This window comes from Meriones unguiculatus, chromosome 3 (genome assembly GCF_030254825.1).
Source record: "Meriones unguiculatus strain TT.TT164.6M chromosome 3, Bangor_MerUng_6.1, whole genome shotgun sequence".
Lineage (NCBI taxonomy): Eukaryota > Metazoa > Chordata > Mammalia > Rodentia > Muridae > Meriones > Meriones unguiculatus.
In genome coordinates, this window is record NC_083351.1 from 29,072,216 (window position 1) to 29,095,345 (window position 23,130).

At 41.5% G+C, this 23,130-nt stretch overlaps 1 protein-coding gene across 4 annotated transcripts in view; it reads right to left on the bottom strand.

Moving 5' to 3' along the window:
* Window positions 1–22,312, bottom strand: part of Scmh1 (Scm polycomb group protein homolog 1) — a 130,750-nt gene extending 108,438 nt beyond the window's left edge. For 2 of the 4 annotated variants that reach the window (XM_060379681.1, XM_060379676.1), the window contains exon 1: window positions 22,148–22,309. The gene's annotated coding sequence lies outside the window, so the exon portion shown is untranslated. Of the gene's footprint in view, window positions 1–22,147 lie in introns of all 4 variants that reach the window. The other 2 variants (XM_060379684.1, XM_060379682.1) reach the window with 2 other exon arrangements.
* Window positions 22,313–23,130: the final 818 nt, after the last annotated feature.

A 23,130-nucleotide genomic window follows, 5' to 3' on the forward strand; every position in this document is an offset into this window, starting at 1 on the left:
ATTTAAGTTGTAAGAACGAGTTTGAAGAAGTTTAAGGTCCTCAATTAGAAAACACCTTGTCTTGATGGGACAGGTTGTTACAAAAGGTGAGCATTAAAGGTATTTCTGGTGGGATCTTAGAGGGAAATAAAATACAAGTTATTGGACATCTTTGAGAAATCTCTGTTATAATAAAGAGGCAGAAAACTTTGAATTGTGTTCACCAGCTGGGTTTTTCTAGAAAAACCCACTAGTAAAAATCACTAGTAAAAGTGATTAACTGAGATGCTTATCTTATATTACTAATTATAATGTGAAGCGGCCTGCAGTCTTCTTGATGCTTCAGGTAAAAGGTAGAAGACAAATGATAAATCGAGAAACAGTAAGCAAAAAGGAACCATCAATCGATAACTTGGAAATTTCTCCACTCATCAAGAGAGTACAGTCTAAAAACAAGGAAAAATGAAGCTGTACAATCATTTGTGGGTCATTATTCGAGCATCTCAGCAAAAGTCAGGTATGCACATCACATAGGGACATTACGTAAAGTCTCTTATCAGATGGTTTGGATACCAGTACATATCATGGAAAGACTGGCAAGGTTTTGAGAATTTCAAGGAGCAGAAATGTCTCCAGACTGGACCAAAGGGTCAGAAATACAACACTATAAAAGTGTATAGCTTCCGAAGGCAGAGTCACAGATGCAGAGGCATTGGCCGATGAGATCTTCTTGAGATGAAAGGCTAGGGCTATTATAGCTGCTCAGAAGACACAATTGAACCACAATGTACTATTCTCTTATCTTGAAATTGAATATAATCTTTCAGAATTGTGATTTTACTATATACCAATGATACTTTTACCCCCAAGGTTCTCAGAATTTATATCAGTGCCTTGAGTATGTTCTATGCAAGTGCTCTACCACTGAGAAATACCCCAGCTCTCAAACTAGGGGCTCTTTTATTCTTAAAAAATTTCTCCCTTGAGCTGGCCCCACCCCTGGTGGTGTGGGCCTGAGTGTGCTAGCACTGCCCCTAGGGAGTTGGCAGGACAAGTAATATGAATTTGGGAGAGCTGGCCTCATCATGTGATAAACACTATACGTGTGAGAACAAGCCGGCCCCTCAATGGCTGCTGCTGCATAGGCAGTGGGGGGGCATTCCAACCCCTCAATGGGGTGACATAGGAGAGCAGGGAATTGGGGCACAGCACAGAACTGAGCTGACCAACTCAGCTACCACCCAGGCCTACATCCAGAGCCTAAAGAGTTGGGTCTCTCCAACATCTATCCCAGCTATGAGCTGCTGGAGCACGTGAAGGGTCCTGTAGAACCATAGCCACAGGACCTCCATGACTCTAAGCAACATCAAGATAACTAGTACTGCTGGTGTAGCATATGCCAGAGTCCTTGAACCAGACCATCCACCCCAACATATCAAGTTGCATCAGGACTCAGTGCATCCTCTTCCCCTGTGGCCTGGTGAGGTAGCCACATCAGGGGTAAATGATCAAAAAGCAGGCATCAGAGTCCATATCAGAGTCAGCCCTCATTCCCCTTACTAGGGAACTCATATGAGGACCGAGCTGCCCATTGGCTACATCTGTGTAGGGTGTCTAGGTCCAGTCTATGTATGGTCCTTGGTTGGTGCTTAAGTCTCGACAGGTCCTCTAGTGACCTGGTTAGTTGGCTTTGTTGGTCTTCGTGTGGAGCTCCTGTCCCCTCTGGTCCCAATCTCCTAACCCCCATCCCTTCCACTCACAAGACTCCCTCCACTTCACTCAATGTTTGGTTGTGGGTCTCTCCATCTGTTTCCATCAGCTGCTGGGTGGGGCAACTCAGCCGACAGCTATTCTAGGCCCCTATCTGCAAGCATAGCAGAGTATCATGAATTGTGTCAGGAGTTGGCTCTCTCCAATGGGGTGGGTCTCAGGTTGGGTCAGGCATTTGTTGGACATTCCCTCAATCTCTGCTTTATTTTTGTCCCTGCACATCTTGTAGGCAGGGTAAATTTTGGGTCGAAGTTTTTGTGGGCGGGTTGGTGTTCCTTTCCCTCCACTAGGAGTCCTGTCTAGTTAGAAGGTGGCCTCTTAAGTCTCCATGATCCCTGTTACTAGGAGGCTCAGCTAGTCACCCTCATGTCTTCCCAGGAACCTACCCTGTCAGAGGTCTCCAGCTTGTCACAGGGAAGTTCTGCCCAAGGTTTCTCTTCTCTCTGTGAGCCCTCTGTCTTCTTGCCCCCTGCTCTGCCAGGACTAAGATAGACCCTCATTTCTCTCCATACTCTCTCTCTTACTTAATCTGTTCCCTCTCTTCAACCACCTCCATTGTCTATTCTATTTCCACTTCCAAGTAGGAATTAAGCATCCTCCAGTGGGTAATGTATACTTAAAAAAAAAAAAAAAAAAAAAAAAAAAAAAAAAGGCAGATCTACCATATGAGACAGCTGTATATCCAATTCTGGGTATTCACTGGAAAGAAATTTAATTAACACTCCACAGAGATACTTCTATTTTCACAATAGCAAACACAGAGAATCAGACTCGATATCTATCAGATGAAAATATGGTATCTGTACTGGCTTGTTTTTGTCAATTTTACATAAGCTAGAGTCACCTGGGAAGAGAGAACCTCACTTGAGGATTGGCTCTATCACATTTGGTCTGCAGGCAAAGTCTGGAGGGAATTTTCTTGATTAATGATTAATGTGGGGAGCCCAGCCCAGGATGAATGATGTTACCTTTGGGCTGGTGGTCTTGGACTGTAAAAGGCAAGCTGGCCAGTAAACAGAATCCTGCATAGTCTGTTTCAGTTCTTACCTTAAGCTTCAGGTTCCACCCTTGAGCTCCTGCCCTTGCTTCTCTAAAAGATGGGCTGTAACCTATAAACTGAAATAAACCCTTTTCTCCCCTAAGTTGCTTCTGATTAGTGTTTTATCACAGCAACAGAGTCTTGAACTAGGACGGTATCTTGTACCGTTTACTAGATTACAAGATTACTAGATCTTGTAATCTGCTAAGTGATAGTTGAAACTAAGATTTTAGTGAAATAAGACATGCGCAGAAAGTACCAAATGTTCTCTTTCATCTGTGGGAGGTTAAAAAGTAAAAGAAAAGGAAAACATGGTAGTCTCGACTATAGAATAGTGTGACTTCTAGATGGGTGAGGGAGGAACTTGGATAGACAATAAGAGAGCTAGATTTGATTATACACAGTTTGCAGTATTGAAATACCACACTGAACACCATCAATGTGTAAAATCAATGCACACTAATAAATATATTCAAAACTTTCACTGAATTTAATAAAAACTCTTATGTTGATTTAAGTTCTGCCTCATCTTTCATTTCAATCAATCATTCACTTGTTCATTCATTCTAGAAATCAGCCTCAGGGCCTCATACACACTAAACAAGTGTTTTGCCACTACACTACATAGTCTTTGTCTTGTTTAAATTAAACAAGTGAAATAAAATAAGGTAGAAAAAAAAAGAGAAAACATTTCAACAATTCAACTAGCAGTTCTGAGGAACTTAGTGTAACAATGAAGTATCAAGGTCAACATAAAAATAACCCTACCCACTCACTCAATAGTAGGATTCACCCTGCTCAACACCATTGTTTTGTCATTAATTAAAACTGCTTTAAGTTTTAATTAAATCTGAGAGCGCATTGGTGGAGGATTTGCTGAATGGGTTCTTGAACAAGAAATCAGCAAGATAATTTCTAGTTCTATAGATACTTGTTTAGTTTCTAAGTTTTCTACAGCAAGACAACCTCTGAGGTCATTAGGTAATATTTACAGAACATAACCTGAAAGACAGATTTCTATGAGTGGCTTTCATTAAATAATCATAACTGATGATAAAAATACTTTTAGTAGAACCACAAACTCTCTTTAAATTTCTCAAAGAGCTTTATTCTTTGATGTGTTTGTATGTGCTTGGGTATGTGGTTACATGCATATGTGTGCACCCGTATGTGTGGCCTGTATGTGCACAGGCTAAAGGTATATCATACACCTTACTCTATGGCTCTCCATTTCACTTTTTCACAAAGGGTCTCTCACTGAACGTGGAGCTCAATGATTGGGCTAAACTGGCTGACTGGGCAAGGCCCCCAAGTCCTCTGTCTCTGTCTCCCAGGAGAGATTAGGATTAGGATTAGGACTAGGATTACAGTGTGCACCACCACATCCAACTTTCCTGTGGGTGCTGTGGCTCTGAACTCAGGTCCTCATGCTCACACAGCCAGCATTTTACCTATTGAGCATCTCCCAAGCTCCTAAAAAGGTTTTATCTTTAAAAGTAATTATAGGACTTCTAAGTCCATTCCATACTTCTCATACAGCCAAAATCATAACTAGTCAACTCATGTTAATATACTAAAGTAGTAAGTATTAACACCTTTTTAAAGCACCACACAAACAACTCAAATAAAAAACCTTATCCATATAGAAAAGCATTTTTGTTCACAAGCCAATTTGAGGACATATTCACAATCCTGCCAAATAATGGCACTGTGTTTTCAATTACGAAGCAATATTATATGGTAAGAACTGTTTACATTTGTCTGAATGATTTCTGTTGACCTGTACTTGGCCTATTTTTGACAGCTACATGAATAGCATGGATGTGAGAAAATTTACAGGACATCCAGTTAGCATATACACTGACACATAAATCTATAGACTGCAGTTTGTGAGGGCCATAAAACGAGTCAATCACTTGGCATCTCACTTATGAAGAAATATGTTTGAATTAACTTTCAAATAAATAGCATCTAATCCTTTATTTGAACAGTTTTAGCTGTATGGAAACTGCACAGAGAGCTCAACATGTACTGTGTACTTAGTTTTCTGGTTATTAATGTCTTGTATCATAAGAATACACATATCTTTTACAATTAATCAACCAATGCCAATACACTATTAATTATGAAGCCAATATTTGACTCACACTTCCTTAGTTTTAATCTACTACACTCTTTTTGTTTCAAGATGACACCCAAGTGATTACAGTACATTTAGTTGTTACATCTTCTTAAGCTTGTCTTGATAGCTTCCCAGACTTTTTTTTTTTTATCATGTACACATCTTTTTGAGCAGTAATGACAGCTATCTTTCAGTCTAGTCTTTCAGCTAGGATTTGTTTGATGCTCTTGTCATGAGGGGACTAGGGTTACAGGCTTGGTAAGGAATGATAATGGAGTGAACTTCCCCTCACTTGGATAGAAAATTGAAACAGTTGGGGGACATTTGGGTTGTTTCCAGATTCTGGCTATTATGAATAAAGCTGCCACGAACATGGTCGAGCAAATGTCCTTGTTGTATACATGAGCATATTTTGGATATACAGCTAGGAGTGGTATAGCTGGATCTTGAGGAAGCACTATTCCTAATTTTCTGAGAAAGTGCCAGATTTATTTCCAAAGTGGAGGCAAAAGTTTACATCCCCACCAGCAGTGGAGGAAGGTTCCCTTTTCTCCACATCTTCTCTAGCATGTGTTGTCACTTGAGTTTTTGATCTTAGCCACCTGATGGGTGTAAGGTGAAATCACAGGATCATTTTGATTTGTATTTCCCTGATGACTAAGGACATTGAGCATTTCTTCAAGTGTTTCTCTGCCATCACTATTCCTCTACTGAGAATTCTGTTTAGCTCTGTACCCCATTTTTTAATTGGATTGCTTGATTTATTGCTTTTTAACTTCTGGAGTTCTTTATATATTCTGGATATTAGCCCTCTGTCAGATATAGGGTTGGTGAAGATCCTTTCCCAGTCTGTAGGCTGTCGTTTTGTTCTAATGCCAGTGTCCTTTTCTTTACAGAAGCTTTTTAGTTTCATAAGGTCCCATTTATTGGTTGTTGATCTTAGAGCAGCAACTAAAAATAAGGGAATCATGAAATTTGCAGGCAAATGGTGGGAACTAGAAAAGATCATCCTGCGGAAGGTATCCCATAAGCAGAAAGACACACATGGTATATACTCACTTTTAAGTGGTATTAGACATATAATATAGGATAATCATACTAAAATCTGTACACCAAAAGAAGCTAAGCAAGAAGGACGACCCTGGGTAAGATAATCAATCCTCATTCAGAAAGGCAAATGGGACAGACATCAGAAGAGGGAGAAAACAGGGAACAGTACAGGAGCCTACCGACTCTATCGAGCAGGGTATCAAAGCACATGCTGAGACTCATAGCCAAACTTTGGGCAGAGTGCAGGGATTCTCATGAAAGAAGAGGGAAGATGAAAGACCTGGAGGGGACAAGAGCTCCACAAGGAGAGCAACAGAACAAAAAAAAAAAAAAAAAAAAAAAAAAAAAAAAAAAAAAAATGGGCCCAGGGGTCTTCTGTGAGACTGATACTCCAACCAAGGACCATTCTTGGAGATAACCTAGAAACCCTGCACAGATGTAGCCCATGGCAGCCTCCAGGTGGGTTCCCTAGTAAGGGGAGCAGGGGCTGTCTCTGATATGAACTTAGTGGCTCTTTGATCACCCACCCCTGAGGGGGAGGCAGCCTTACCAGGCCACAGAGGAACACAATGCAGCCAGTCCTGATGAGACCTGATAGGCTAGGGTCAGATGAAAGGGGAGGAGGAAGACCTCCCCTATCTGTGGACTGGGAGGGAAGAGGGAAGGAGAGTAGGATTGGGAGGGGATGAGGAAGGGGACAGCTCAGACACAAAGTGAATGAACTGTAATAAATATGAAAAAATAAAATAAAATAAAATAATTGAAACAGATGAGGGAGCTCCAGCAAGTGTTAGAGTACTATTAAAACACTAAGCACTGTTAAGATTCTGTTAAAACTGGTTAAAGCTGGAAACTAAGAAGATGGCTTAGTTTACAGAATGATTAGTGTGCATGCATGAGTTCCTGAGTTTGAGTCCCAGCATTCATGTAAAAGCTGCACGTGGTGCTGTGTACCTGCCATCCTGGTGCTGGAAAGCTGAAGGGAAGAGAATCCTTACAACTTGCTGCCTAGCCAGTCTAGCCAAATCTGTGAGTTTCAGGTTCAGTGATAGACTGTCTCAAAAAAAAAAAAAAAAAAAAAAAAAGTGCAGGGCCAATTGAAGAACACACAGAAATTAATATCTGGCTTATATACATGTACACACCTTCCAATACTAACACATGAACAGGTAAACATACAGATAGCTGCTGGAATCACTATCAGTGTTGGGAAGTTCTTTAGATTCTATAGAAGGGGCTAGGAGATGTTTTGGTGGTCAAGAATACTGGCTGCTTTTCCAGAGGACTAGAATTCAATTCCCAGAGCCCATACGGTAGCTTGAAATGGTCTGCAACGCTAGTTCCAAGGCATCCAATGCCTTTGCCTGTCATCTGCAGGCATCAAACACACAAGGATGCACAGACATATGCGCAAGCAGACAAAATACCCATACACATAAAAAATTAATTTTTTTAAAAAAGATCTTATTGTAAGCATCCCTGACAGATATTCACTTTGCTAATTAAACAAAGATATTAAGGGATGGAGAGCAATGTGAGCCTATAATTGAATTCTCCCTTGCTTCCCTGTCTGCTGAAAAGGGGCTCAAACAGCCAGCTAGACTATTTTTAAAGGAACACTAGCTGTTTCCAAAACTCATGGATACTTTGAAAAAACTGCATAAGGACTGCAGCTGATTGCTCTGGCTCCTGGAGGTACAGCTTTAGCAAGGGCTATTTGAAACAGTTTGTACCTGTCTTTTTGCTATTACAAGCCTCAGTAAACTCCAGATGAGCCTGTATCCATTTCGAACAAACACTGAGGGACTACTGTGACAGGTCTAAACACTGCTGTCAACAATCTTCACCCGAATACCAGCTTTGCTATGATGCAAACACCCATTCTCTGGCTATATGAGCATGGAGCTTGGTTACTTGGTAAATTGGCTAAGAGATGACTCCTCTGCCATTGCAAAATTAGGTGCAATTATAAGCTTCTCAAGTAGCCTTTTGCCTGGTGGTGGGTGCGGAGCTAGTATCAGAAAGAAAGAAGCAGCAGAGAAAGCAGAACAGCAGAAAGGCAGACCAAGGAGCAGCCAGGACTCTACCCTACAAGAGCAGGAGATCTATCTACATAGACAGGGCCACAAGGCTGGTGGCCAAGTGTAGCAGAAGCAGCGGCAGAAAAGCATTGGTACTCCTGAACAGTAGCAACTGGGAAAAGTGATCATATTAACAAGAGGGAACTGAACAATTCAAGAGGCCATCTAGGGCAGAAACAAGGAGAATGCAGAAGTAGAAAGAGGACAGAATTGAGGCTGACAAAGAAGCGACAATTGCAAAGAACCAGAGAAGAGAAGCTGCAGGCCCCTAGTTACCTGAAGTGCTCCTGAAAGCTGACAAGCGCTTAGGTCTTGACACCAGGACTGCCAAGGGCTAGGGAATCTCAACTTCCCAGGCCTACGAGGGAGCTGGAACACTGTAGACTAAGGGTGGAGGGCTGGAACACCAGAAGGTCTGCTGCTTCTCCATCTGCCTACCGCCATGTCCTCTGCAGTCAAATGCTAACTGTACCTTGCCAAAGACTAGCCCTTGAGCTTTGCTTTGCCTAACCACTATTTCTAGCCTAATAGAACAAAAGAACCCCAGCCAAACGAACTGGTAATAAAGTCCCCAAGGGAAGAAACCACCTCATCCTCCTTTGTATCATTAGGAAAGTAAGTGGTTGAGATGGGGAAGTGGGTGCAGACCAAAGGTTGAAAAGGCACAGAAATTTTGGAATTATTAAAACATGAACATTGAGTCTTTAAAAGATACATTTTTCTCAAATTCAAAATCAACCTCAAGCTGAGGAAATGACTCAACTGGAATAGTGCTTTCTATGAAACAAGTTCTAATCCCCAGAACTCACGTTTTAAAGATGCCAGATACGATAATGTGGGAGGGGTCCCAGAGGATCCCTAGGCTTTCAACCAGCCTAGCCTAAATGGGCGCTCCAGATCAATGAAAGACCCCATCTCAGGAGCAGGCTGGACAGTATTCCTAAGGTTTTTCTCTAGCCTCCATATGTATGCATACCACCCTGCATGGGCACCACCACACACACAGAATCTTGATTGATTATTGAAGCTTTTTCTTCTACTTAGATGTTAATCAATTTTCTATCACTCTAACAAATACCTGAGGCAATCTACTAATGAAGAAAAAAAATTTATTTTGGTTCAGTTTTAGAGAATTCAACCCATATTCAATTGGTCTCTCATTCTGGGCTTGTGGCAAGGCAGATCAGTGTTGTAGCAGCACAGAGCTGTCTACCTTGTGACAGAAAGCAGGAAAAAAAAATGAAAAGATTGATATAGTAAAATTTTTAAAAGTGTTGGGCTATATAATGGTTATTAACCCTAAGATATCAGACCAACCTCCAACAGAAGGTACTGAGGTCCAACTACTGCTTTTGAAGGCATCCCCCAATAGCCCAGAGACCTCCCATTAAGACCATATTTTAAAGGTTCCAGTAGTTTCCACAAGCACCAATCTGGGGAGCAAGTCTTTAACAAATGGGCCTTTTGGGAGGTCATTTAAGACCCAAACTATAACATCAGGATTCTAGTTTGCCTACACTGTTTGATGAAATAATACATACTCAATAAACATACATGTACTAACTAACTAACTCTCATAAACGGACTGATAAAGTCCTAAAATTATAGAACAATGCTGGGAGCAGTGTACATGGGTAAATGGAAAAGGCAATGGGGTTAAGTCAGGCTGGCCTGTGCATATATTTCTTATATGTGGCCAAATATGAGTCCTAGGGTCTTTTTTTTTAACATATAAAATAGAACTAGTAATACTTATATGCAGTTAGTGAAAATGTTTTCATTTTTCAATGTATCTGAAAGATAGCCAACATACTCAAGTAATGTTATTCTCCTTTGTTTAGTACTTTACATGGAAAAGGTGTCCTATAACTACATTCTAGAATAAGACAAGATATGTACAAACACAGCTGGTTGCCACTTTGATATACTGGATAAACTCTGAAGCAATTTCCTATGCTTTTTTTCATATAACTAGTTCATGCCTGATATATAGCAGCTAATGAAATATCTGTTGATTCATTTACCAAATTTGGGGGTAAGATTTGACAGAACCAGAGTCTAGCTTTCATGCCCTTGCCAAGCTATTCCTTTCTTTGGGCCTCAGTTTTGTCACTGAACAAATAACAGTCCCAGAACTTGAGTTAGAAGAGATCGTTGCTATCACCATTGCAATGTCCTTGCCTAGATCACAGAGCCAGCAAATGGAAGACTAGGATTGAAGAGGACCTTTCTAACCACCAAGTAATATACAACTATGTCCAGATTGTTGAGTTGTTTTTTTTTTTAAGCTGGGTGTATCTGTGTGTGGGTGTACATGCTCACACAAGTGCAGGCACCCTCAGAAGCTAGAGGCATTGGTTTCTCCCTGAAGCTGCAGTTATAGGAGTCTGTGATCTACCCAGTATTGGGTGCTGGGAACTGAATTCAGGTCCTCTGTAAGAGCAATATACACTCTTAATCACTGAACATATCTCCAGATCCTAATTTAGAGATTGTTAAACTCTGCTTTAAAGCTCTCTTCCATCCTCTCATTTGTAAAGTATTTAAGGATGAAATGCTGTTTTAGAGTATCTGGAAACCCTTTACTTTGTCTTGAAATCTACTAAAAACAATATGAGAAGTTCTATTTTTGTTAAAAATCAGGAGGTACAGAGTAAGCAAAATCGTCAATATCAAGCCTGATTAGTTAAGTGAAACTGATTACAGATGACAAAGGATAAAAATTCCTTTCTTCATGTTGACACACCAAACACTTAAAAATAGAGATCTCTTTTGAATACTATCTGACTCTATCATCTCAATTAAACAGGATTATAATCACCAGCCCAAAGAAGTGGTAGGTTGAATAATTAGCATTTTGAGAGAGCTCTGACTCTATTATCTTGGTGTCCTGTACTTAAAGCATATGACTTTTTAAAAAGTCAATACTGTCTTTGTGATATTTTTGTTTTGACTACCTCGTGGTTTTCACACCAATGACTATTCTCTTTTAACTTACTAGTTCTTCCCTTGACATCCAAACACTACTTCCTACGGATTTTGCTTATTATAAGCTTATTGACCATATGCATAAACTCTGGGTCCCAGGCTGCCAGGGTACAAATCTTAGTTTTACCTTAGCTCCCCTCATGACCTTAAGCGAACTGTTTAAATTCTATGCAGCAGTTCAGTGCTACATGGATGAGTGCTGCTATACCTGTTCTTCCTCTTAATTCTTTCCTCCAAGGCATTTCTTTGGCCTCCACTATTCCATTCAAAGGGGTCTTTGTCTCTTCCTATCTGAAAGGCTGACTCTTTCTCAGAGTTCATTCGCTGTTCTCTGTACAGAGGCTTCCAAATGTCCTCTTCCTCTTCTGCCGTGGCAGACTGGTCTCACCTTTGTGTTTTCATAGTAATTTGAATGTATTTCAACCCAAGCATTGTGCTAATTCAAAGAGTTTAGATAATTTAATACAGCCTGTATTAGGCTACTTCAGACCTATAAAACTAGAAATTTTGTATGATTCAACTTAATATCTTTTCATATTCTGGTATCTTCCTCCTGGACTACACTCATAAAAAGGGCTGTATGTTATTTAAAACACAAAGGCAAGATCATATGTTTAAGTATAATGAATAGATACATATAGTCACTACATAGTTGAAATACTTCAGCTTCTGAAATTTACTCTCTGCTCAAACTGTTGTGAGATTTACTCATTTTTATTATCATGTAATTATATAATATAATATATAAAGTAATGTATCAAGATTTTTATTTTTTTAGTGATAGATATTGAACTAGTTTTTCATTTGTTTGTTTGTTTGTTGAGACAGGTTCTTATGTAGCCCTGGCTGTCCTTGAACTCACAGAGATCTACCTGCTTCTGCCTCCTAAGTGCTAGGATTAAAGGCATGTGTCACCACACCTGATTTTTTTTTTTTTTTGCTATAATCATGTGTGAATATTTTTGAGTATTTCTTTTTGTTTTTTAAATTACTTTTTGAGGTTATAGTTACATTATTTTCCTCTTTCCTTTCCTCCCTCCCATTTGCCCTTCCTTACTCACTTTCAAATTTATGCCCTTCATCATTAATTGTTGTTACATACATATATGTATATTCCTAAATACATTAATACAACCTGCTTAGTTTGCATAATGTTATCCATATATATGTTTTCAGGGCTGACCATTTGGTATTGGATAACCAGTTGGCGTCCTCTTCCCTGGTAAAGACTGTTTCTCCCACTCTCAGCTTTCTGTAACTGAGTAGGATGAGGTCTTTTGGCCTTCCTCGCTCCTTCACCCACCATCCCAGCCCTCTGTCTACTGTTGCTGTCCTTGTTCAGCTCACGTTTAGGCAGCCATGCTGGTGAGGTTTATGAGTATAGCATTTTACTTTCAACACATATTGCCAAATTGTTTTCTGCTGTGGTTGTGTAATTACTAGTCTCACTAACAGTATCCAAGAGTTATTTTAGCTCTTTATCTCCACTAACTTTTGATATTGCAAGGCTTCATTTTTGCCAATTTGATGGGTGTAAAATGGAATCTTGTAAGAATTTAATCTGTCCAATGGTTAATAAACATTTAGTCTGTCTTATCTACCTTCTTGTTTTAATCCAATAAAAATCCCACTAAAAAGCATTTTATTATATTAATATTACCTATTAAGTGTACAGATATATTTTTCGACTGTATGACTTATCTTTTCATTTTTTAACTATGGCATCCATCTTTACCATAGTGTATTGGAAAGTTTTGTGTCAATTTGACACAAGCTAGAGTCATCAGAGAGGAGGGAGTCTCAATTGAAAAAAAATGCCTCCATAAGACATCTGTAAGGTATTTTTTAAATTTAGTGATCAACAGGGGAGGGCCCAACCCATTTTGTGGGCGGTGCTACCCCTAGTCTGAGAAAGTAGGGTGAGCAAGTCAGTAAAAGCAACACTCCTTTGTGGCCTCTGTATCAGCTCCTGTCTCCAGACTTTTGCCTTGTGTGAGTCCCTGCCCTAACTGCTTTCAATGATGAACTGTTAGATGGGATTGTGAGAGAAATAAACCCTTTCCTCCCCAGTTGCTTTTGGTCATAGTGTTCCATCATAGCAATAGTAACCCTAACACACAGAGCACAGATGGTGTCTGGACACAAATAAGTATTAGACACAAATATTTGTTTGATTAATGAAAGCCTGGACAAATAAAAAAAAAAATGTGTCTAGGGCTGGAGAGATGGCTCAAGAGGTTAAGAGCACTGGCTGTTCTTCCAAAGGTCCTGAGTTCAATTCCCAGCAACCACATGGTGGCTCACAACCATCTATAATGAGATCTGCTGCCCTCTTCTGGCACGCAGGCACACTTGCAGGCAGAATACTATATAAATAATAAATTAAAAAATTAAAAAAAATGTGTCTAAGAGCAAAATTCTCTTAATTTGGGATTATGACCTTTCAAACAAGTTTTTATACTCCTAATTTTTTTTTACAAGATTTCACTATATAATTTGCTTTATCTTTGAAGAAATAAATGTAATATGATTTGGAAACTGGTACTACAAAATCAGAATTGGAAGTCTAAACTTTCAAATTATTTGTTCAAGAGTGAATATATGGACTCTTCTGTTTTCTATCACACTTCATAGGATACAATAGTTAAAAGTCTTACACCTTGTTAAAAATGCACCAGAAAAATGCTTATGTAAGTGTCTTACTGAGAATTTCTACTGCTGTGATAAAACACTGACTTAAAGTAATTTGGGGAGGACAAGGTTTATTTCATCTTACCTATAATTCCTTATCACAAGCCATTATCAAAGGAAGCCAGGGCAGGTACCTGGAGGCAGGAACTGATGGAGAGGCCATGGAAGAATGCTGCTTGTTGGCTTACTCACTATGGTTTGCTCAGCCAGCTCTCTTTTACCACCCTGAACCACCACCCTGCCCAGAGGTGATGCTGCCCATAGTAAGCTAGGCCCTCTCACATCGATCATCAATCGAGTAAATGTGCCATAGGCTTGCCCACAGGCCAGTATGTTGGGAGCATTTTCTTAACTGACGTTCCCTCTTCCCAAATGATTCTCTCTAGGTTGTATCAAGCTGACATAAAACTAGCCAGCACAATAAGCATGGGGTAAAGTGACTCTAATAAAGCATTCTAAGAAAGCACCTGGGAATAAAGCTATAAGCCAAGTAGCAAAAACCATTGCAGATAAAATAAAAATACATGTATATCCTTTCATTTTAAAGATGTATAATATTTATAATAAACACTAAGGGTAAAAGTAATATACCAGCTTTTATCAGTGTCAAAAATTAAGAAAATTACTTCAATAGTTCAATAGTATACACCAAGGTTTTAGAAAGAAGACAAAGGAGGCAATAGTCACTCTGGACAAAACAGAGTGTAGTGAGACCTGGCTTTGAGGAGTCAGTCTGTCACTTCCTAGCTATTTGCAATTGGGTACATAATTTCCTCCATCTGCACTTCAGTTCCTTATCAGAAAATGCTGTTGACAAGGTCTGGCATCCCACTGATAGGATTAGTGCACACTTCAAATTTAAAAAGATGTACAAAACATCTGTCAATATTCTGCAGCTATAATCATCTGCCCTTCTCCACACCTTCCATCCTCCTACTGTGACCTGTAACACCTCCGTAACTCCTAGGCAAAACTAAGCATTAACTGCTCTAAGGTAGATATTAATGTGCTAGTACTGTTGTGACAGATGACAAAAACAAGGTAGCTTAGTGACCAAGGGAGCTATGGCTGACAGCTTTTTGTGAAGCTACATATGGGTAGGTAAACAGAGGCCCAGAGGCTAACACTCAGAAGAAATACCAGGGCTGCACAAGGGTTTGGGTCCTGAATATGCAGGTATGCTTGGAAACCAAGGGAGCACTTGCTTGTTAAGAGAATGTAAGGGGGATGAAAGATGGCTCAGAGGTTAAGAACACAGGCAGTTCTTCCAAAGGTCCTGAGTTAAATTCCCAGAACCATATGGTGGCTCACAACCATTTATAGTGATATCTGCTGCCCTCTTCTGGTGTACAGGCACACATGGAGGCAGAACACTTTGATCCTCAGATACTTGGCTTCTTTATACAGTGACGGAAGACATAGCTATAATGTTGAATTAAGAGAGTTTGAGTAAAGTTCTTGGCAGTTATTGGCCACATAAAGTACTAAAATGTTGGGTCTCTTTCCTCATCTGTAATTGATACCTTGGTCAAAGCTTTAATGCTAACTCTAGCTATCAAGGCCTTTCTAGAACTAATTGTTGTGATAACCTTATGGTTGGACAAACCCAGCAAATCTTGGTCTCCCAGCTTCTTTAATTATTTGTCAGCTTTGGTATTACTATTCTTGCCTAGCCTGACTTCTCCCTCTCTCTCCTAGGCCTATTCCCAAACTCCTGTTTCTTGTGTTGTTGACCATTCCCCTGGTGGCAGTATGTGTACCCCCTGAGTCCTGGGCAAGGGTATTCATTATTCTGTAACCCTTTTAAATACAGCTCTTCCTTCTATGTTCATCTCAGTGGGAGAGTTCTCACCTAAATACTACATGCAGTGATGTAGCAGGCAAGGTACCCAAACACTGAAGGGCACTGAACCCCAAGGGGAGAAGAAAATGTTTTAAGGAAGAGGGGATAATCATGAAAGTAAAACACTGCTATGGCAGGAACCTGCTACCTTTCATACCTTTGCCCACTTGAGTACCAAGGAGGAAACAGATGGCCTTGACTAAAGCAGTTCCAGGACCTCTGTTACTTTACTGTGGTGACTGGAACAAATTCCAAAACCTTTAAATCTGTCTTTTTTATTTTTGAAATAAAAAAAAAAAACTACTATCTCATGAGTACTTGGGAAACTGATATAAGCAGCAATAATAAATCAATACATACATGAATGTAACATGACGTACAGAGATCCTTCATATAGACTATACTATGTAATTTTAAAAAAACTAACAGAAATCTTGGGGTACTAAAGCACCTACTAGGTACTACAATGTTGCACTTTTCAGCTTAGGAAATCAATTTCCTAAGAAGGTTCAGACCTCATTAAGCCAAGCTATAGTGAAAACATAAAAGTGAGGACCTGCAAGATGGCTCAGCATGTAAAGGTGCTTGCTGCCAAGCTTGGTGACATGAGTTTAAATCCCAGCACCTCTGACCTTCACGTGTGCACCAACACACACACACCTAAAATGAAATGTATTAAAAAGATGAGAAAGTTTATATACCCAGTGTATACAACTTAAGTTTGTGTATAAAGGGTAAGCAGTTTACAAGATTTATTTTGTTAATATGTGCGTGTGCGTGTGCGTATGTGTGTGTGTGTGTGTGTGGATGCGTGCATGCATGTAGGAGTCAGAAGAGAGAAAGGGTTAGAGACCAGGAAAAGACAGGGCTCACAGATTCAGATTCGCCAAATAGCAGATGTACAAAAATACAGATATATATTTTAAAGCAACTTTCCTAGAAGGAAAATGAGATAAATATCCTTTTCATAATATCTACATTTTTAAGCAGTTGGCCATGTTGTGACTGAGAAGAAAAATCAAGGAGGTGAAAGACTGAAAAGGGAGTATTTTTTTTTATACAAGACATCACAGAAAATAAGGCAAAGAAGTAAGTATGTGGTAAAAGCCAGTGGCAGCAATCAGTGTCTCAGGTTCAGTAACACTGACGCAGACAATGAAAGAGGTTAGTTTGAGTCAACAAGGTTTATGACGTCAGTCAAACAGGGACAGAGAAATGACCATGATACTAGAGGTTAACAGCAAGAGAGTGAATAAAAAAGTATGCTAAAGAAAATTGAACTGGAAATGCAGCGGTAAGATCAAGGAACAGATCTAGTGAGGATAATGAAAGGCCAGGTAAAAAGGAAATTCTGGACAAAGCTGCCTGCTTTCATTTATCATTTTAGAGATGGGCCAGCTCCGGTGATGAGGTGACATCAGGAAGCGCACTCGCATGGAGGTGACCTCTTGAGTAGAAGCCAGTGTTTTAGAGGAAAACTCATCCATGGGAACAATGAAGCCACACAGAATGAGGAGAGTGAAGGAGGTGGTAAGGGAGACGGTGTGTGTCATTTCCTAAATGATAAAGAGGATCTAAAAAGGCAACATAACATCGATTCCAGAAAGCCATGGGCATTTTTAACAAGAAGGAAAGGGCATGGTCTGGAAATAGTGGTAACAGAAAAATGAGGTAGCCTCAACTCTCCCACTGAGATGAACATAGAAGGAAGAGCTGTATTTAAAAGGGTTACAGAATAATGAATACCCTTGCCCAGGACTCAGGGGGTACACATACTGCCACCAGGGGAATGGTCAACAACACAAGAAACAGGAGTTTGGGAATAGGCCTAGGAGAGAGAGGAAGAAGTCAGGCCAGGCAAGAATAGTAATACCAAAGCTGACAAATAATTAAAGAAGCTGGGAGACCAAGATTTGCTGGGTTTGTCCAACTATAACGTTATCACAACAATTAGTTCTAGAAAGGCCTTGATAGCTAGAGTTAGCATTAAAGCTTTGACCAAGGTATCAATTACAGATGAGGAAAGAGACCCAACATTTTAGTACTTTATGTGGCCAATAACTGCCAAGAACTTTACTCAAACTCTCTTAATTCAACATTATAGCTATGTCTTCCGTCACTATATAAAGAAGCCGAGTATCTGAGAATCAAAGTGATCTGCCTCTAGGCAGTTCATATTGAGCTGAGAGATCTGGGCTCTGTTTTAACTCTAAATCAGTATGGTGGGAAAGAGAATCATTCACCAACAAAATCCCGAGTTTGATTGAGCTTATCTACCAAACAAGGTTGCAAGGATTAAACTAAGCTTCAAAACAAACCATAATAGTTACTTTGTTAACCTGAAGTTGGCCCACTGGGGGGACTTATTTTCAAATGTAGAATTTATTTACTTCAAACAAAAATCTGAAGTAATATTTATAAATGAACACACGGTAAACTGGCGTAGGTAGAGCAGATATATACAGAACCAATTTCAAACCTGACAGTGTCAAGGCTTTCACTGAATATTTCAAGTTCATCTCTCTAGCCACATAACCCATTATCGACTTAAGCAAATACAATACTCAAATCTGTGTCAAAGCTAATAGTTTTAAACAAAAATACTCTATAATTAAAATACTTGGTAGCTAGACATGATTATTAAATCTACTGAAATATGATCTCCAGGGCCCAAAGAAAATGTATCTTGAATGTGAAGACTAAACTTGCTTCCAAATGTTGAAAAATGATCTCTCCTCTGAACTGCTACACGATGCTACATTTACCTCCCTCAGGTAAAATAACACTTCCTGTATTTTGCCTAATAGTTTTGGTAAGAGGAAACACAAAGCTCATTAAAAATAGAAATTTAGAAAGTAACACTTCACACATAGGAAGGGCCAATTGCTTTTCTAGTGCCTATGTTTTTATGTCAACTTTGTGAAATTCTATAAAATACAATTTTTTGTTTTCTTTTTATATATCAGGGTATTTACAGTTATAATGCTAGAAAGTAACAGAGGCTAGCTTTGAATCCTGGTCTTTCTAAACCCAAAAACTAGGCTCTTTCTACTAGACCACCCCAAAAACATGGGATAGCCTCCCTGCTTTATCTAATTATTTCCTACGCACCTACCAAGCATCAGAGAATAACCCTTTTGTCATTATATATGGGCAGAAAGGATTCAATATAGGGCATTTGCCCTTATTTTCCAAGACTCAAAAAATATTCTTTGGTGCAAACAATAGTTGACGTGAGTCCTGAATAAAAGTGAAGAGATCAGAACTCTGACTGTAAGAAGGATAAAGTAAACAAACAAACAAACAAACAACATTACTTATCGATTCCTGTGTCTATAAGTCCTGCTCTGAGGTGTGTGCCATCTGGCAGTACCACTTTCTGCCCCGCTGCCTCCTGTGTCGTCTCCTCAATTAATCCTTTATCTTTATTGCACCTGGGTCACAAGCTTCTTTTCCTCATCCCATCATCCTAAATCACTTTGCTATTCACACATGACACAGTCAATATATGCTGGCCTCACAGCTCCCTGTCATATTGCACTTCGCTCACCTTCACTTCTGTTGTAGTTTAGTTATCTTCCCCCCACACACACATTCATACATACCTGGTTACAGCTCCACATCAGACAACTCTATTATTAATAATAATAAACTAATATTTCACTTTCTGACTGCAATCTCTTTTCTTCCATATTACTTCCATTATTTTTGTCCTCTGCTCTAAGTTAAGAAATTACTAAATCTAAAAATAATAAGTAAATAAATTAAAAACCATCTTCAAATGTTTCCTGTTTCAGTTAATGATACCACAATCCAAGCCAAAGGTCTGGGTATAACACTAATCATTTCCACCTGACATGAGATCTCATAAGTTTTCTCAAATTTCTTTCTTTTCATCTCTGTGACCATTTTTAATGTTATTTCAACCATGTCTAGTTTTTTTTTTTTTAGTAAGTCTTTCAGTCATTAAAAAACATCAGCCACTGAATTAATTTCACAGTGTTCATATATACAAGGACCACCACAACCAGCTTCTGCCTGTTGTAATAATTTACTACATTTTATCTTTACTGTGACATTATTGGCAGTCACAAAGTGCTGTGATTTTGTGTGGTTCACTCCTTTTCTCCTGTTTTTCCTTTACCTATGCTACTTTCTCTGAAACATATTCTCCTGTTAGCTCTCTTATCACCTGAGCCTGGACTCACCCCTCCCCAAAGCCTTTCTTCAATTCCTGGTTAGTTCATGAGCCCTCACTTTTAGGCAACCAGAACATTCTGTGTGCAATGCTTAACCTCTATGTAAGCACACCGATCCAGTTCCACAATGACAAGAAAGTATCTGTGTGGCCAGCTGAGCACTATACATAACACAAAGCCTAACACATGGCAGTAAATAAGTATAAAGTATAACTATAAACAATAAATGACAGTTTAAATTTCATTGTAATCTTCATAACAAGTCTTTTCTGAGTTCTGAATCCTTACACTGGAGGATTCAGAGACTTCTGTATCTATAGGGTTCTCTACAGAATGGTGCTACATAAATTTTTTTTACCCATTTATACAAAAGTAAAACAGCATTTGTACAAACATAGCAGAAATCAAATTCTAACATATGCATGAGTCTGGAGAAATGGCTCAGTGCTTAAGATCATATACCTCTCTTCCAGAGGAACCAAGCTCAGCTTCAAGCACCCAACTGTTATCTTAACCCAACTGCCTGCAACTCCAGTTGTAGGGAGATCTGATTCTGGCCTCTGTGGACAGCTGCATTCAAGTGTGTGTACGCACACACACAAAATTAAAAATATTTTTTTTTAAATTTGACATATGTGCTACAACCTTTAAAACCACTAACCAATTCAAGAAACAAAGACATAAGAGCAAAGATAATTCTGACTGCTGGTATATGCTTGCCTTAGTTATAAAAACAGTGAAACTTCCCTTAGAACTTGACAAACTCCCAGGCACAGAGCTTAGCATTTTATCTACAAGGCCATCACTTCTCTAACTGGCTTAAGTTTGCAGAGCTGCTTATGAAAGGGTTTGAGAAATTGAGAAAAGATCCTTTTTAAGTACTTTAACCCTATGTATCACCAAGGTTAAGTGACTTAAGAAAATTTAAACTAAAAAAAAAAAGAATGCTTTTAAAGGACCAACAAAAAGTGTTTTTTTGTTTTTTTTTTTCCCCCCACAAGTTGAGGCCTTCTGTTGGCAGGGGGAAAAAAAGCACGGAGTTCACTGCAATAAGGAAGTTCTCTTTCCAAGCAAATATTGAATTGCATTTTGGCACCAAACTAGGTCTCAGTCCTTTTTAGAGCAAAAATAATAATCTTTTATTTGCATGATATATTACACTGTAAAATCTTTTGATATACGTTAGCTCACTTGATGAAGTGTTCACAGACAGTTTTTCAAAAGCAGAGAAACCACAAACCAGGATGATCTCTTTTAGCTTGAGTGAACACAGACTACTCGACAGCCTTCCCTTACCCCCAACCCCCTAGGTTCAACAGAGCACAGAAATGAGGAAGGGAGAGTACTTTTTATTTAAGAAGGTCAGTCCTTGAGGGTCAAAGCTCTTCCTCCAGAAACAATCGAGTTTGGCCTCTCTGCTCACAATAAGCTCTTCTGTTAGGGCGAAATGGGTAAACTAGTGCTCATCAAAGGAGCGGATCAAAGACGAGAGTAAGAGAACCGAGTAAAGGAATTGGGAGTTAGCCAAAACAAGACCCAGGGGACACGATTACTATGATTACTATCTTCACTCTTTAACAGCTGCCCGTAACGGAAACGAAGCAGAAAGATGGGAGACAGCCGGTTCTCTCCACCTATAACCAAATCCATCCAGGGCCAGACTGGGTTACTTTGGAACGGTATTAGGAGGGAGAGGCGTCCCAAAAGGTTCGCCAAACTATTGGGGCATTATTTGGGATTTTTTGTTTTTTAACATACTTCCATTCCGAATAGGATTGGGGCGCGGGGGGTGGGGGGGAGGACCTGGATGACTCTTACTTCTCTTCGCGTTTGGGGATGTTCTGGGGTCCACCCATCTGCCTGGGAACCCCTTTCCCTGCTGTGCTCCACGGCTGCCTGAGGTTCAGAGCCTGATGAAACCCCAGGGTGCTGGCCGGGCTCCCGGGCAGGGGCAGGTGGCACACTGAGACCCCCCCGGCCCGGGACGCCGGGAGACAGCTCCAAGCCCTCGGCGCACTCGGGGCCCTCGACCCCCGGTCTTCCGAGGCTGCGAGCCAGGCAACTCCTCTCGCGACGCGTCCCACCAGCCCCGAAAGAGCCCCCCGCACTGGGCCCGAGCCAGGCTTCCCGGTTCCGCCCCAGCCCGGCTGAGCCCTCGGAGGGGGGCTCTGTGCGGGGGGCTCCCGCGCCGCGACCCCCGCCGACCCCGGCGCGTCAGGCCGCCGCCGCCGGACACTGGGCCCGAGCGGATGCCGCGCAGGCCGCCCGGGCTCGGGCCGGCTGGACGCGGCCACCCGAGGGCCGGGGACCCGGAGCCCGGGGGTCTCCGGGAGGGGACTCGCCGCGTGGGCTGGCCCCCGGGGCACGGGCTCGCGAGGCGCTTACCTGAGGGCGACGGCGGCGAGGGGCGCGGGCGGCTCACTCGCTTGCAGCCGCCATGTTTCCGCTGCGCAGGGAGCGAGCGAGGACGCGGGCAGGGGCGGGCGGCGGCTCAGCGGAGCCGAGCGGCTGGGGCTGCGGCGGCGGGCGGCGGGGGGCTCCAGCGAGGCGCCGGCGGCGGGGCGCGGGGGGCGGGGGCGAGAGCTGCCCGCCCCGCCCGCCAGGGACTCCTGCCGCGAGGTGGCGCGCGCCGCGGCCGTTGGGCTTCGGTGCGCGCGCGCGGGGGGCGGCGGGAAGGGGCGACCCCGCTCGCGCCCCGCGCCTCCCGCCTCGCGGCCGGCCAACCCTACGCGCCCGGATCCACGGGGCGGCCCGAGTGTCCCGGACGAGTGGGGCCGGGAGCGGGGAAGAGGACAGGGAGGGGAAACGTCCTCTGACGGGTTCGAATCCCGGTGGCTGACTGTGGAGTGACCTTACGGGAGTCCCTTCGCACCTTTTCTCTTTCCAGTGCACGGCGGGGGGGGGGGGAAGGGAGGGAAGGTTGCCGTGAGGAGAAAATGTGTGCGCCCCAAAGGGATGCAGCAGCGCTAACGAAAGCGGGCCTTCTTGGTTGCCCCACAGTGGACTTTGAACCTTGGTGTGCCAGACGTGGTTACCCGGGTTCTTCTAGTGATGCTCCCCCTCCTGCCCCCACCCCCAACAATTGCGTTTCATGGGTGATGTTTTAGCCCCGTGGAAACTGAAGTCCAAGCAAGTGACGTTACTCATCCAAGGTCACACGATTTCAAGGGGCTGTGCCCCTTGCCTGAGTGTTAGGGGAAGGGCTGGTTGGTTTTTGTCAACCTGAAACACACCGAGACTTATCTGGAAAGCGGGGATGACGGTTGTGGGATTATCTCCATCAGATTAGCCTGTAGGCAAAGCCTGTGTGGGCTTTTTCTTGATTAATGATTGATGTGGGAGGTGCCAACCCTGGGCAGGTGGTCCTA